Source organism: Camponotus vicinus, unplaced genomic scaffold, assembly GCF_025532165.1.
Source record: "Camponotus vicinus isolate PSW18456_S1 unplaced genomic scaffold, iyCamVici1.0 SCAF_12, whole genome shotgun sequence".
In the NCBI taxonomy this organism is placed as follows: Eukaryota; Metazoa; Arthropoda; class Insecta; order Hymenoptera; family Formicidae; genus Camponotus; species Camponotus vicinus.
The window spans coordinates 11194901-11209052 of NW_028141948.1; the positions used below are offsets into that span (position 1 = coordinate 11194901).

At 30.2% G+C, this 14152-nt stretch overlaps 1 protein-coding gene and 1 long non-coding RNA gene across 5 annotated transcripts in view; one reads left to right on the plus strand and one right to left on the minus strand.

Annotated features, from left to right (window-relative positions):
• LOC145963550 (uncharacterized) overlaps window positions 1-14152 on the minus strand; it is a 188727-nt gene that overhangs the window by 160683 nt on the left and 13892 nt on the right. For both annotated transcript variants that reach the window (XR_014436195.1, XR_014436196.1), the window contains exon 2: window positions 7629-7825. This is a non-coding gene — a long non-coding RNA (uncharacterized LOC145963550). The remainder of the gene's footprint in view (window positions 1-7628; window positions 7826-14152) is intronic.
• The window catches only part of Dop2r (dopamine D2-like receptor), a 213744-nt gene that overhangs the window by 27791 nt on the left and 171801 nt on the right, over window positions 1-14152 (plus strand). The gene's annotated exons all lie outside the window — the stretch shown is intronic.

The window sequence follows — 14152 nt, forward strand, 5'->3', positions numbered from 1 at the left end:
TTCGCGTCATCTAAAATGAAAATTCCTACGTTCCCCTTGCATGTTAAAGTGTTTCTAAAGCGTCGAGGGTGAAAAAAGCGGCTTCGTTGCGGCATCGTTGATCGGTGCACGCGCTCGCGCGCGCAGACACGTGTATGCACGCGGGAAGCGTTGTCGCGTACATTGCATTGCGCGATGGAGTGTAACGCGATCGCCGTGCGATAGCTCGTTCGAGCGTGAAACTCGTGAACGTCGCACACCCCGACGTTACCTAGCCATTGCTTTAAATGGTACCGTACGGCGCGTATAAACAAATATCGCTCGCTAAAATTGATCTCTTCCTGTAGCTATGAGCGAGCTCTCCACCACTGCTGTTGCAGCGGCCACGGATCAGCATTGCTCCGAGTTGTTGCGAGCGTGTATGCGTGCGCGCTTGCGGGTGTGTGTGTGTGCGTACGTGAACACGTTATATGCGAGGTATCGATGAATTCCGGTTGTGGATGCAATTCCTGAGGCCGGGAGCGAATTTGAGACTAACTGGAATTTCGGGGCGCCTGGTAATTGGCTACGTAGAATTTTCTGATTGGCTAAGTGAGATGTAGTTACGCGTTGCGGTATACGCATTCGTGCAAACGTTGCACGCCAACATGATAATGGGTGGTTTTGTATAACGATTACGAGAATGCCAACTGCATGAATTCAGCTTTCTATCTACATGTGTGTTTAATGCAATTGAAGATGATTCGAACGGATTATAATGTTAACTCTATTTTTATTGTATGGAAAATGTGAAACATAAAAAAATTATATATTGAATTAAATCTTATAAATTCCATAACGCTTATATAGATAAGTATTAACAGAACTAAAAATGATATTTTTTATATATTAATAAAATATAATTTATACTCTATTAATAATTTGATAAAATTAGATGTGATAGGACAAATTTATAACCTTGGTATGTTATTAAATTTTTCTATTTTTAATTTGAAATGCATTTTTTACATTATTGTTATCAAAATATAATTTTTTTACATTATTGTTATCGAAATATAATTTTAAAGAAAATGAACTCTATGTGAATGAAAGATAATTAATAATTTGCTATTTTCTCTCGATAGTCTCTGTTGCTTCTTCAGTGCATATGACAGGACTGATCACTTGCAATTAGACGCACAAAGCCAATCTATATGAATCTCTTAATTTCCTGCCAACGAGCATAATTGTTTGTAGCAATAACAAGCGTAATTTTGTGGAATCAGACGAGCGTATTCACCCGGTTAGAACACCTAAACTATCTAACTTGTAACCCTCAGATCCTTATTGTTCTGTCGCTATGTTAGAATAAAGACTGATGAAGGGGATATAACCCTTCAGAATCGCGTTTTGTTCTTAATTGGTTCGACACCCTTTCCTTAATTGCATTAATTAGACTAATTATCTATTAATTAGTCAGCGATATATTAATTATTTATTTTTACTTTAGTTAAAATTTTGTAATACATAATATTTTATAAAAATCACTAAAGTATTATTATTTTTTTTTAAATTTCATGTACACGCTTAATCTCTTTTGAACTGTTTTAATACTCTTTTAATTTTAGTACTTATAATTGGGAAAAGGTGCATGAAATGCATAATTAAAAATTTGTATTTTACAGCGATATTCTAGGTGAAGGATTGGCCTACGATAAAGTGTCATGGTTAGATCCCTTATTTATTTATGTCACCTTTGCGATCCTTATAAGATGCATATTGCGCACTCACCCTCCTCGCTTTCCGCTCAATGCGCCATTGAAGACTTGTGCTATAGCGGGCAAACTAAAAGCCCTTGCTTCGGTCGATGGAATGCGACTGTATATTTCGCATTTGCACTCAGATAGTAAGTGTTAGTTGTCCATCACTTTCACAAAATATATTTCTAGAATCTCAACTTCTCCAATATTTTCAATAAAAGTTTAAGCATTTAACTATTAGTAATTCAACAAAATTCTATTAAATATATTACATATATTATTTAGATCGCTAAAAATTGGTATATTACAATAAGTTATAGGGATTTATCAATAAATCTTTAAAAATTAATGAATCGTTTATTAAATATAAAATTAAGTATCAGATGTATAAATATAAACTCATGAAAAAGACTTAAAAAAGTCCCGATTTATTTTGATAAAAATATATATTAAATATGTTATAATTATTTGCTTTAAAATGATATTATTTTAAGTATAATCATTTTAAAATAATTATATATATATATATATATATATATATATTTCCTCATACATATTGATGCTAATTTTGATATTGCATGAATTATTAAATATAATTCTAAGATATGAATTGTATTCCTTTACACGCACACACACATACACATATTTAATACTATTATTAATATCTATTTATATTACTTATTTGATATTAATATTTATTTTTGATATTAATATACTTTGATACTAATATTTGATATTAACTTAGCAAGCATTCTAAGAGAGGCACGGATATACTGCAGAATGCAATGCAGGTATGCATTAGTCAAGTTCACGAAACCGAATGGAATATATTCTGGAAAATAAAACTTCTAGCAATGCGGCGCAATGCAGCAAGCATTTCATGTATATCGATGAAGACTGATAGGAGAAAATAACAGAGTTACGAATTAGATAAATAGATGGTATTTATCGTTCAATATGATCAGATGTTCTATTAATAGCAGATTCTTTGATTAATTTGGAAATAATGTTTTAGACATCAAGAATTTTTAAATTTTATTAATCAACTGAAAAATAAGGACTTCTCAACTTTCTAAAATTAAAAAGTTAACAAATCTAATATCAGATACATTTTGAACTAAGTTTTAATTTGAAATTTATAATTAGTTACAAAGACATACGATGGAAAAATTGAAAAGTTGCAAAAAATGATGATTTATTTCGTTAAGAAAACATCGATTTTAAATTATGATTTAAATTAATCGATTGATAGTAATCTGCTATCAAAAAAATATCGAGTGATTTTGAAATATTGTATAATATATATTACTCACAATTTTGATCATTGCTACATATATAAATTTTTACAAAACTGAATTATATGTTTGTAGTTGCAGCTCTCTTTACCTCAGATTTTTTTGGAAAATAAAAACTATTAAAAATATCTCTCGTTTTCTGATTCTCTAATAAGTATTTCTAAAATGCGATATATTCACGTGAAATTGCTTGTCATTTTCCTTCACATTTAGTTTCAATTTTGCGACATCTAAATATAAATTAATAATATGACAGGAATTTTGTAATGGGGAACAAGAATGTTGGGCAATATTCGCACATCAGCCGTTTATTCGGTTATCAATATTATTGAACTATATCTTAATTAATCGATCGAGTACACATATTTGCATATAGAGATGTGTATTATCCGTAACGAAGCGGACAATGAATCTTGTTAACTTTCTAATTATAAATTATTTAAATATAGGTTCATTTATTTCTAAGTTATTAAAGCGATTGTAAAATCCAGCTATCAAAAAGACATTTTTTATAAAATTGATTAATTCTAAAGTTAAAATGCCGTTAAAACAACGGATACTTGATAAACACGGGCTTTTGATAAAAATGAGCTTTAATAAAACTGGATTCAAATTTTTTAAAACTTTGAAAAAAAAATAACATTTTTTTATTTTAACAAAATAATGTAGCACAAAGTAATGTAGTTTTTATATACTTAAATCTCATTCCTGTTTTCATTTTCATTTCGTAAATATTAATTTTTAAATTTATATGTACCGTTTATTATTGGAAGGAATGAAAATCTCAATTTCCTTGCAACATTTATTTACCAAATATTCGTATATTTGTTACACGACACGTGCTTATATTCACAGAAAAAAAAATAAAACGCAAACTTATTATATAAATTCTCTGAAAAATATTATTCTTCCTTATTTGCTTTAGTCATCTACTTACTTTCGAAATTTCGTTACGTGATATGATTGTACAATCTCTTATGTAATCTCTTACAATGGTTATATAATGTCACTACGTGGAATTGGATTGTAAGTTATACTTTGTTGCAACTGCGTTTCTGTATTCATTTCTGATGGTCCTGTTCTATTGCACTTTTGCACTTTGCTCCTGCCAGTGTTCACATACACATGCACACACATAAATACACACATACACGCTCATACACACAAAAAGGAAAATTGTAGATTGTGTATTTCATAATTTATAGATTCTTTGTAAAATTTGAAGTTACATATTTCTTAGCAAATGTTTGATTCCATAAACTGTTTTTATTTTTTTTAATTTCTTAATTTTTAATCTTAAGCATCAAAACAATTAACTCAATAATTAAAAGATTGCAATTAAAAAATTTATTTAAGATTAATTAAAAAATACACAATCAATTAAAAAAAAAAAGATTCACGTGTATTTATTTTTATTAAAGTAAATTGTTCTCCTAAGTTAATTCAAAAAGAGAGAAATAATTGAAAAATAATTGGTAATTTTTTACATTCTATATCATTTAATTTATCGATATCTCTTCATTTAAATTTGTTGAATGTTTTCCTCGAAGATAAGCAAACAAAACTTGATTTTATACAGTTACTTAGAGGGAGATTGAAGTGCTACTTTCAAAAATTCAGCTTGCCTTTCTGCTTGTACTGAATAATTTAAGATAACTTTGAATAAGACAAAAAATAAAAATTTTCTCACACAAAACTCTCCACCATACATCAAAAACAAAATTATTATGACGCGGTAATATTAAATTGTTATTAAAATAAATTAAATAAATGATTAACTGTTTATATAGAGGGGGTGCAAATCTACTATGATATTCGTTAATGGAAGATTTTTAGAACCACAATATTTTTATTGCATGCTGCTTATTACTTGCTTGTTTCGAATGCGTCATGTGAAACAAATTATGAAAATTATGCTATACTACGTAATGAATAATTATCATTGCGTTGATTGACATTCATAATGGTAATTAGAAGCAGTCCTTTGATTAAATCATCTTGAAGCGAGTAATTAACTTGGAGCAATATTGAAAGGAAAGTTGTGATGAATTACTTGGTAAGAAAAATTAATTATCTTTCTTCACGCTTGAATATTCGAGATAATATTCCACTTATGTAAACAAAATGTATATACGTATGAATATTTAATATCTGCAAATCTTTTTATTTTAAAGAGAAGAGATAAATGTATTCACATTTACATTATAGAAAAATATTTAAGATAGATAAAATTACACAGGATTGTTGATATAAAATTGCTAATATGAAATCCCTAAAGTGAATCGCAGGAGATTCGTGAATCGTCACAGTATATATTCCTCGTTCATGAAGTGTACTTTTGACATTTCCTGTTGCGCATTCTGATATTTCGCATTGCATTTTCATCCAATGCAATGTAAAAATTACGGTTCGTTGATGCTATCGAGAAGTGAATTTCCATCATGTTCTAATAGCTATATTCCAGAAATATTTTATTGGTTGTTATTCCTCTTCCTGTCTCTTATTCCCGTAGCTACCTCCAATCTTTGCAAATGCACAAAGTTTTTTCCGTCTCCTCACACTTGCCCTTTATATTGCGATCCATCTCTGCCCACATTAATTATCTTATACCATCCCGTCCTAAAAAGAATCCACTCGTGCGCCACGTGTTCATTATTGTCCTTTTTTCAGTAGCGGTGCATGGTGCTGGAGTAAGATTAACGCTTCTCGAGATTGCACTTTTTCCCATTCGCCCACGGTCGCCTCTTCCTCGTAAAAGGACTTTTTCGCGGTTATTACTAGTCATTAGTGTTGGCGAAATAACTAACTGCCCACGGCATAATTCCACCACGGTTAATAGGATTAAACTAACGTGTTTATTTCTACTTGCACTACACCAATCAGTGTTTAATTGTAATGTGATTATGTAAGATTTATATCAGGCCTGCTTTATTTCTTCTTTAAGAAAAATAGTATGAATAGAAAATATTGCATTCTTATATATCTAATGTGATGTTACGTAGAACAAAAGCATTCTAGATTAAGATAAATGTTTATTTTGATAATTGAGGAAATATTATACTTTCATTTATAATATGTATATTCTTCGTATTATGCATGATTTTATAATTAATACTACACAGATTTAATTAACATAATAATAATTTGAATATTTTCCAACCTTGATATATTTTGCGAATTAAATTATTTGTTCACTATTAAACACAAAATTAACAATTATCAGTTAAATTTTCGAATTTGCAGTGATTATGACAGTGATCATAAATTCGAGTCACAAATAAATAACTACGTGATGTGCGATTATAAATTTTTTCCACCGGATTATATCGAGTTATTCCGAGTTCGCTGAATTTCGTCGCGCGTGTGTGCGCGCAAAAATATTCTCCGCGAATCTGCAAAACAATTATCCGTCAACTTTGCATTCACAATGATGATGATGATGCAGCTACTGCATAATTGAGGCATGCAATGGCGCGTTATTCGTATTTTTTTTTTCTTTTGCAACATGCAACGGTTACGATAGTTACGGGGGACTTGCATCGTGGATTTGAATGCACGTTGTTTGCCAGAGCAGTTAAGAGTTTTCGCGACGGAGGAAGCGCGGTTTTGTAAAATTAAAGCGTTTTATTCAAATCGAATGTACTCGTACGGAGTTGAAAGGCAGAGGGAACTGGGAAGAGGACGAGAAAAGCGCGTGAAAGTAGGTCGCGGAAAAGAATCCTTTCTATCCGCAGTATTTTTCTTCGCGTCATTATACATACGACCATTTGTCAGTCCCGCCGCGCCAATCATCTCCTCTCATTGATGAAACTCTCGGAGAGTTGAAATGAGAGAAAACGCGAGAAGCGGGAAGTTATAATTTTTCTCGCTGAAAACTTGCACGTCGTATTTTGGTTCAAGCGCTTCGGAAAGACTTCCGATTTAACAGAACGTACATTATTCAGAATCCACTCAAGTATTCATGCTAGGTGAATCCTTTTATAAGAATTACCAAGAGAGCACTAGTCTTTATAATGAATGATTTCTTTCTTTGTATTTATTATTATTATATTGAAAATTAAAAAAATATAAAAAATTAAAAATGATTCATATTTTATTTCTATTATTGGCTCATTATTATTGCCAGCACAGATAAGCGTAAAGAATTTAATAAGAATAAAAAAATTTTATTTTAATATCATATTCGGATTGCAAAAGATGTACTATCATATACTACTATATTTTAACCCGTTTACTTTAATTTTTCGCTGACAGACACTGAATCACTCATGGTCTCTTAAAATTACCTTAAAAAAATAAAAATAAATAATATTTTTATTTTGAAAATATTTTAGTGCTTTAATTATTGTGTTTATAAGTAATTATAATATTATAAATATTTCCCTACAAAATTAAACATATCGAAAAACCCATTACTACGGATATTCAATTCAATTAATGGTGGAACAGACGTGACATAAACACGCAATAATCGTTACAAAAACACATTCATGTTTTGTCGTGCTATTGAGGCGAATTAGGTCTTAGTTGAGCGCGCGCTTTCAATATATAATTACGTTAACCTATTGAAAATTAATTGCGCATAGCCAAATCGAAATGTATGATGTTAACTTACAATCAATGCAGAATTCTGAAAGCCTTGATCGATGAATACGTCGCTGCGTCATATTATGAATAACGATGTGAAACTTGTATTGACGGGCTTGTGAGCGATTCGTATCCCCCGTGTCGAGAGACTTTCCTTCTCCTTCTCCAGACTTTTCTCTATTGTTTTCGCATTCTCTAACTGCACGATATTAACTGCCATGCTCGCTGCAAAAACATATTGTCGTTAAATATTTTGTCGCAGATAGATATAAGCTTATTGAGCGCGTGCTTTCGATACATAATTACATTATATATAGAAAACTAATTACATATACATATAGCCAAATCGAAATATGTGATAAGTTAAGAAAAAATATATGATATTAATTTATGATGCAGATTATTGGTATTAAAGCCGTGATCGATGAAACGTGAATGAACGTTTCACTGCGTATTATTAACATCGAAGCGATTATTTTTGTAGAAAATAACCGAGTGAAAATACAAAACTGTTAAAATGACATACTTTTTATACTATAACAAGGAATCATTATTAATATCAAGTGTAAAAAATGTGGAATATTATCGAACTCTTATTTCTAAAATATTTAAATTGTATACTGTTTAAATTTAATAAATAAATTATTAAAGGAAATATTTTATATATTAAGATACGTATTTTTTAAATAATTTCTATTTTCGATGCTGATACGCGCACGTCTAAAATTATAAGCTAATATTACGTATTTATAAGTATGATATATATACACATTACGTAATTATAAGCTAACTTTATATACTTATAATATAAATTATTTGAAGAACGCATATAAATTATTTTCTTAACTTAATTTTGTATAATTGTTCTATTTTTAAAATTTTAGTATAAATTGATATTTTGGATTCTTAATAATGGTTTGCTTATATTATCACGAAAAGCTAAAATCGAATCAATTGAAAGCAAGTTCAATAACAAATTCGATCTCGAATCGATGAAGGTGTTTCTTGTAATGAAACTGCCAATTTTGTTACGTTTCGTAAATACGGCAGTAGAATAGTTACCATGTAGTCAGACTAGTCGTTAACCAACGCACAGAGGCCTTTAATTTAACGTAATTGTTGCTCGCGTTTAATGGCGAGATAGTATCAAGTTGCACAAGGCCTTTGGAAATTTGCTTAAACGAAACAAATAAGAAGAGAGAAAAAAGCAACAGCATCTCTGATCTTTCCGATAACACTGTTAATACGAAACTTTATTGAGTTTACGCAGCGTTACATAGGTTACGAGCGTGTTCACGTTACCGCATTACGTGTTTGCATTTGCACGCGAATCTGATACGGCGATGTCGCGCATCGTCCTCTTCACACGTACTGATGAAGATGCAATAGTGTAATATGCTTATCCACGCTCGAATGGCACACTATAACGGAAACAAAGAGTGTGATTTTGAAATTTGCCGATTTCGTGATCAGAAACAGCAAATCAAATTCGATTCACAGCGAAAATGACATTATTGAGGCCCTCGTTACTCGCGATAGAATGGATTTTAGTTCTTACTCCATAATTTTCAATAGCTGTATTCATCTTCGACAATGATCACTACATTCAGACATCGTATTCTAACCAATGAATTTATTCATAATAATCGATGATATTAATTTAATTCGCGATTTTAGAAAACAATGAAAAATAAAGGAGCGAGGTAGAAAATGATAGTCAAATATAAAAAAGAGAATTCTTTGATGCAATATTTCATCAGCAATTTAAATCGATATTATCTCATTTCTTTCAAGTCGATTCATTTCTCATCGAACCATCGAACTACTACTAATTTGCAAGTTTTAAAAAATTGAGAAGCGTAATAAAAGATTGAAAAGATGATAAATATGTAAAAAAGATTTTGTTCTCTATTTTCTTATTCAATTTAAAATTGATTTAATATTAAATGTAAAAAAAAAGATTATGAAAGAAATTATATTTAATTAATATCTTGTTAGGAAGAATCAATTCAAAATTTATTGAAGCTAAAAGGAAGAGCAGATGAAAGTTCTAGTAATATTTTTTCTAAATTTTGAGTGAATGTGTATTTATGTAAAGCGCAATAATAATTATTACAAAGCAAACATATTAAATAAATTTATGCAATTATTTTATCTTTTATTTTTTTCATGATTTTAAAACATATGTTGTTTGCTTTGTGTGATACTTATCCGTTTAAATTGACGTACAACAGATGATATGGTTCATTACGCTTTCTCAATGGCCGACAAAATAAATTGGGTCGTACTCTCGATCAGATTTGATGACACCGCATCACTATTCAATCGTGTAATCGCCATAATCGTTAAGCTAAATGATACGGTCAGATATGACGTTCGCATCGGCCAATAAGCGGCCACAAGTGAGTGCCAAGAGTTTTTCTTAAGCGCCGATAATTTATCGTTTATGGTCGACAATTTCCCGCGGTGGACTCGCGTACATATCGACGAAACGAGCCTTTCCGCGCGCTGACGTTGATGGAAAAGCTCTCTCGGTATGTCAAGCTAATCCCATTTTTGAGACTGATTTATATTAGATGTAGAGATTCAATTTTGCGCTTTTATGCGACATAAATCAAAAGCCGAATTTTCTAGCCGCAAGAGTTACAAGCTTTACTTACACAAAATATCGTTATGAAATTGGAAAACATAATTTATATTCATGCGATGTAGCTTGCAAGGCTGTACGAACTCTTATTTTACATCTCTCTATAAAAGCTTGCATGTTTTAAAATGCTTTCTCTGTCTTTCATTTCTTGCTTTTAAATTTGTATACAAAAATCATAAAATGCTCTTGTACTTTAGAGATGTCTTTACAGATAGTGTTTTTTGAGAGGAATATATATCAGGGATATATATTGTAGCTATACAAAGCATATGAAAATAAAAACAATAATAGAAGGAAAAAAACAATAATTAAACTAGAATTATTTGACAAAAAAATTTTTTGAAGAATATCCCATTTTTATTTTTACAATCACTCTATTATTTCAATGTTATGTACATACATTGTATTAATACAATTAAATTATTCTTGCATTATATACTTTAATTAGTTTACCTGACATAATGAAAGAGTGTAATGACGTAAAAAGAAAGTGAAATATTATTTAAATAAAAAAAAATATATATTATTATTACCATCTTCGAGGTAAAAATTTTCGTAAATTGTTGAAATTTTTTGATTTTTTGAAATTAGGATGATTAAAAATATACTTCAATTTTGCACTTGCGTTACTTTTTTTTTTAAGAATATTTTATAACCACATGCGACAGAGAGAGATATCGTATTTATAGATGATTGACGTATGTATCGCAGAAAATTCGGTCAGAAAACGGGATACGCCATAAAATTTCCGGGAAACTTTATTTTCCTGTTTAATACGACCGTTTTCGCAATTTCATCGTCTAACTCTCTTTTTGTCAAGTGTCATGAAATTATATTGTATTCTTGGTTGAAACTCACGCTGACAACATGTGCGATAACTCGCAGGTGTGACTGCAATCATAACCGACCAGTCAAACCCTCGAATATGTAGTAAACTCAGTTAGATTCTGCACGTGTCGATACGAATGAATTTCTATCGTACTTCGCACGACAACATTTGCCATCCTACGTTCGCGCCTTGTGTGACTACAAGGCAAGGTAAATAAGTGACAAGAGATATGCCTGAAATACTACAATTAGAAAATGCAAAATATACCATATTTTCTTTGTGCTTGATACAAAAAAATATATATTTTTAAGAATTAAGCAGAAAAAATAATAATAAATAAAAAAATTAAATTTCGAATTTGTTTCTAAAACATTTTATTATTACACATTCGTTAATCGCCCTGATTCTTATTAGTCTTATCATCATAAATGATTATATTTTGATAATTTTGATATATTAAAAAAGTTCCTTTTTTAAATAAATGACTTTTTTAAAAGTATACATATACATTTAAACTTCTTTAAATGTATACATATATATTAAAAAAACATTTTTTAGCTCATAAACTAGATAAAGATATTAAAAGTTCTTTTTCGATTTAAATATTTTAAATTATTATTTTATTATTATTACTACACTAATCACATATAGTGCGATACACTTCTATATTTTTATAGAATAATCAAGTAATAATATAAGAATTGTTTAACTATTGCAAACTTTTTTTCAATCATAGATTTTTAATCAATTTGGAGAATCGAATTCTCTGTAAAATTATTTCAATTCGCAAATATGTGTTAAAAACTCAACACGTTCCATACATTTATATCGTGTGACATTCAGCAGACTAGGCGATTTTCGAAGAACATAATTTTAAGCACATCAATTTCAAATCTAAATCTATTCTCACAAAGACGATTTTTATTTCAGGGCCGATGTATCTTTGGCTTATGAAGATGAAAGGTCAATTGATTTTCAGACATTGCACTTAAAATAAGATTACGTCGATAAGCTTGCAGTATGCCGTTTCGGGCGCAGTCATAAAACGAGAGTCTACATTGTCTTTGACGAATAACCGACTCGCAAAAAATGAATGCGTGTTTCGCGAGCACAGATTCGCGCAAAATGTAGTTTAATATTTTCGAGAAAAAGTCGATTGTTCAACTAGATCATGACAGGTCGCAATTTGAATTCGTCACCGACATTTCTGCGGTGTTAGAAATATCATCGAGTAAGAACAAAATATCGTTTCGAATGGAACGAGCGCTCGATAGATCTCCCTCGTGAGACTTCGTATTTTTTGCTGCACCAGAAACTATGGCTCAATTGGCTTCTTGCGGCTCTTCATAAGCCAGTATGCAAATGAGTGCCACGTTTCCATGTCTCGAAAGTATTATATATCTTCGTGAATATATTATAACGATTTGATATATTGCCATTATCGCGATTCTTTCGATTCCATATTTCGAATATAAAAACATCATTATCCCCAAGCGCGTACGTCATAAACTTTAACCATTAAAGTATAAAAAAAGCGCGGTAATGTCGCTTCCTATTGAATCATTTGGGCAACAAAGTAATTTCGTGAGATACGTTCATGCAATTTCATCTGTAACACCAGTTACTGCGCATAAACCTCTTCCGTAAGATGAGCAATGGTAGTTTGCTTCATTCATTTTGACTTTAGTTATGCAAGTTAGGCCAAGAGTTTTAGTCTGACAAATTAATAATAAGCCCCGTTAAAGTTAGCGTCGCGGTTCGTAAAGTACATTAAGTTAATGTTTCTAGATTTCACCGCAAATGCGAAGAAATAATTTTCTACGTCAATTGAAGAAAATTATACATATGAATGTATGTATATGATGTTAGAGAATTTCAAAGAACATAATTATATATATAATCTTATTATATGAAAGTTATTACAAATATACATGCTTTCATTAAATTTATATATGCTTATATTTTTATATAGCACGGATAAAATATATGATTTTATATTCTACTATTTTAAATATATAATTTAGAGAAAGAATTTTAAAAACTTCCTACTTACTATTTTAAAAAATTAACTTTTGTAATTTCTTTACAAAGCATCTGTTAAAATAAAAAATTATGAATATCAATATTTATCCATAGAATATTCCGAAAATTTTGTTACTATAAACCACAAAATAAAATGTTACTTTGCATAATAATGTCCCCATAAATAATTATAAAATTATAGAAATACATTATAAAATATATATATTTTCCACAGTTATAATCTAGGATCTTGAAGCGAAAGGTAAACAAGAGATTCTCTGGCTGCTACTGTTTGTAAGAGAGCTTTGAGATCCTATGGAAAGCTTAAATGAAAATTCCGTTTATGCAGGAACTTAAACGAATTATACATATTTAAATGTTATGTGAAATTTTAAACGTTACTTATGTGGAACAAACTCGTAACAAGATTAAGCTTATATTAAAAGATCGAGGTATATACGTTATTTGCGTGGAATGTACAGGCATTCTTCTTTCGAAATGTAATATCTTCTATTGTGTTCGCAGCTTATACACTACAATAGACATACATGGGAAGATACGCGCGGATACTTTTAATATTTTGAACGCGACCTCCGGTCGTTTCGTGACGTTATTAAATCTTCTTCTCTCATCATATACCACCTTTCCATTTTCTGCGGCGAATATTAAGTAATAAACGGTTATCTAATTAGCTGACTGTGGCTTTTGTCCAACTTATCTCTTTCCGCGTCTCGCTATTACGATATCGAAGGTGCACCCAATGCATTCTTCGTTTCAATCCGCGGCGATAAACTGAATAGCAAGCTTTCGAAAAAACTTGGAAATTAGGTCAACGAATGAAAACAAAAATAAAGAATTTATTTCGTTACCGTTTCTGGTTATAAATATCATGATTTTCTTGCGGCATAAATAAAAGGTATAGAATGTAGAGGCATTTGTTATAGTCACGAAATAAACAGATAATCGCGCACACAATATACGATTTGCACAGTTTCACGAAATATTTCTTATACATATAATTTTTATATAAAAAGTAACATTAAATTACAAATAT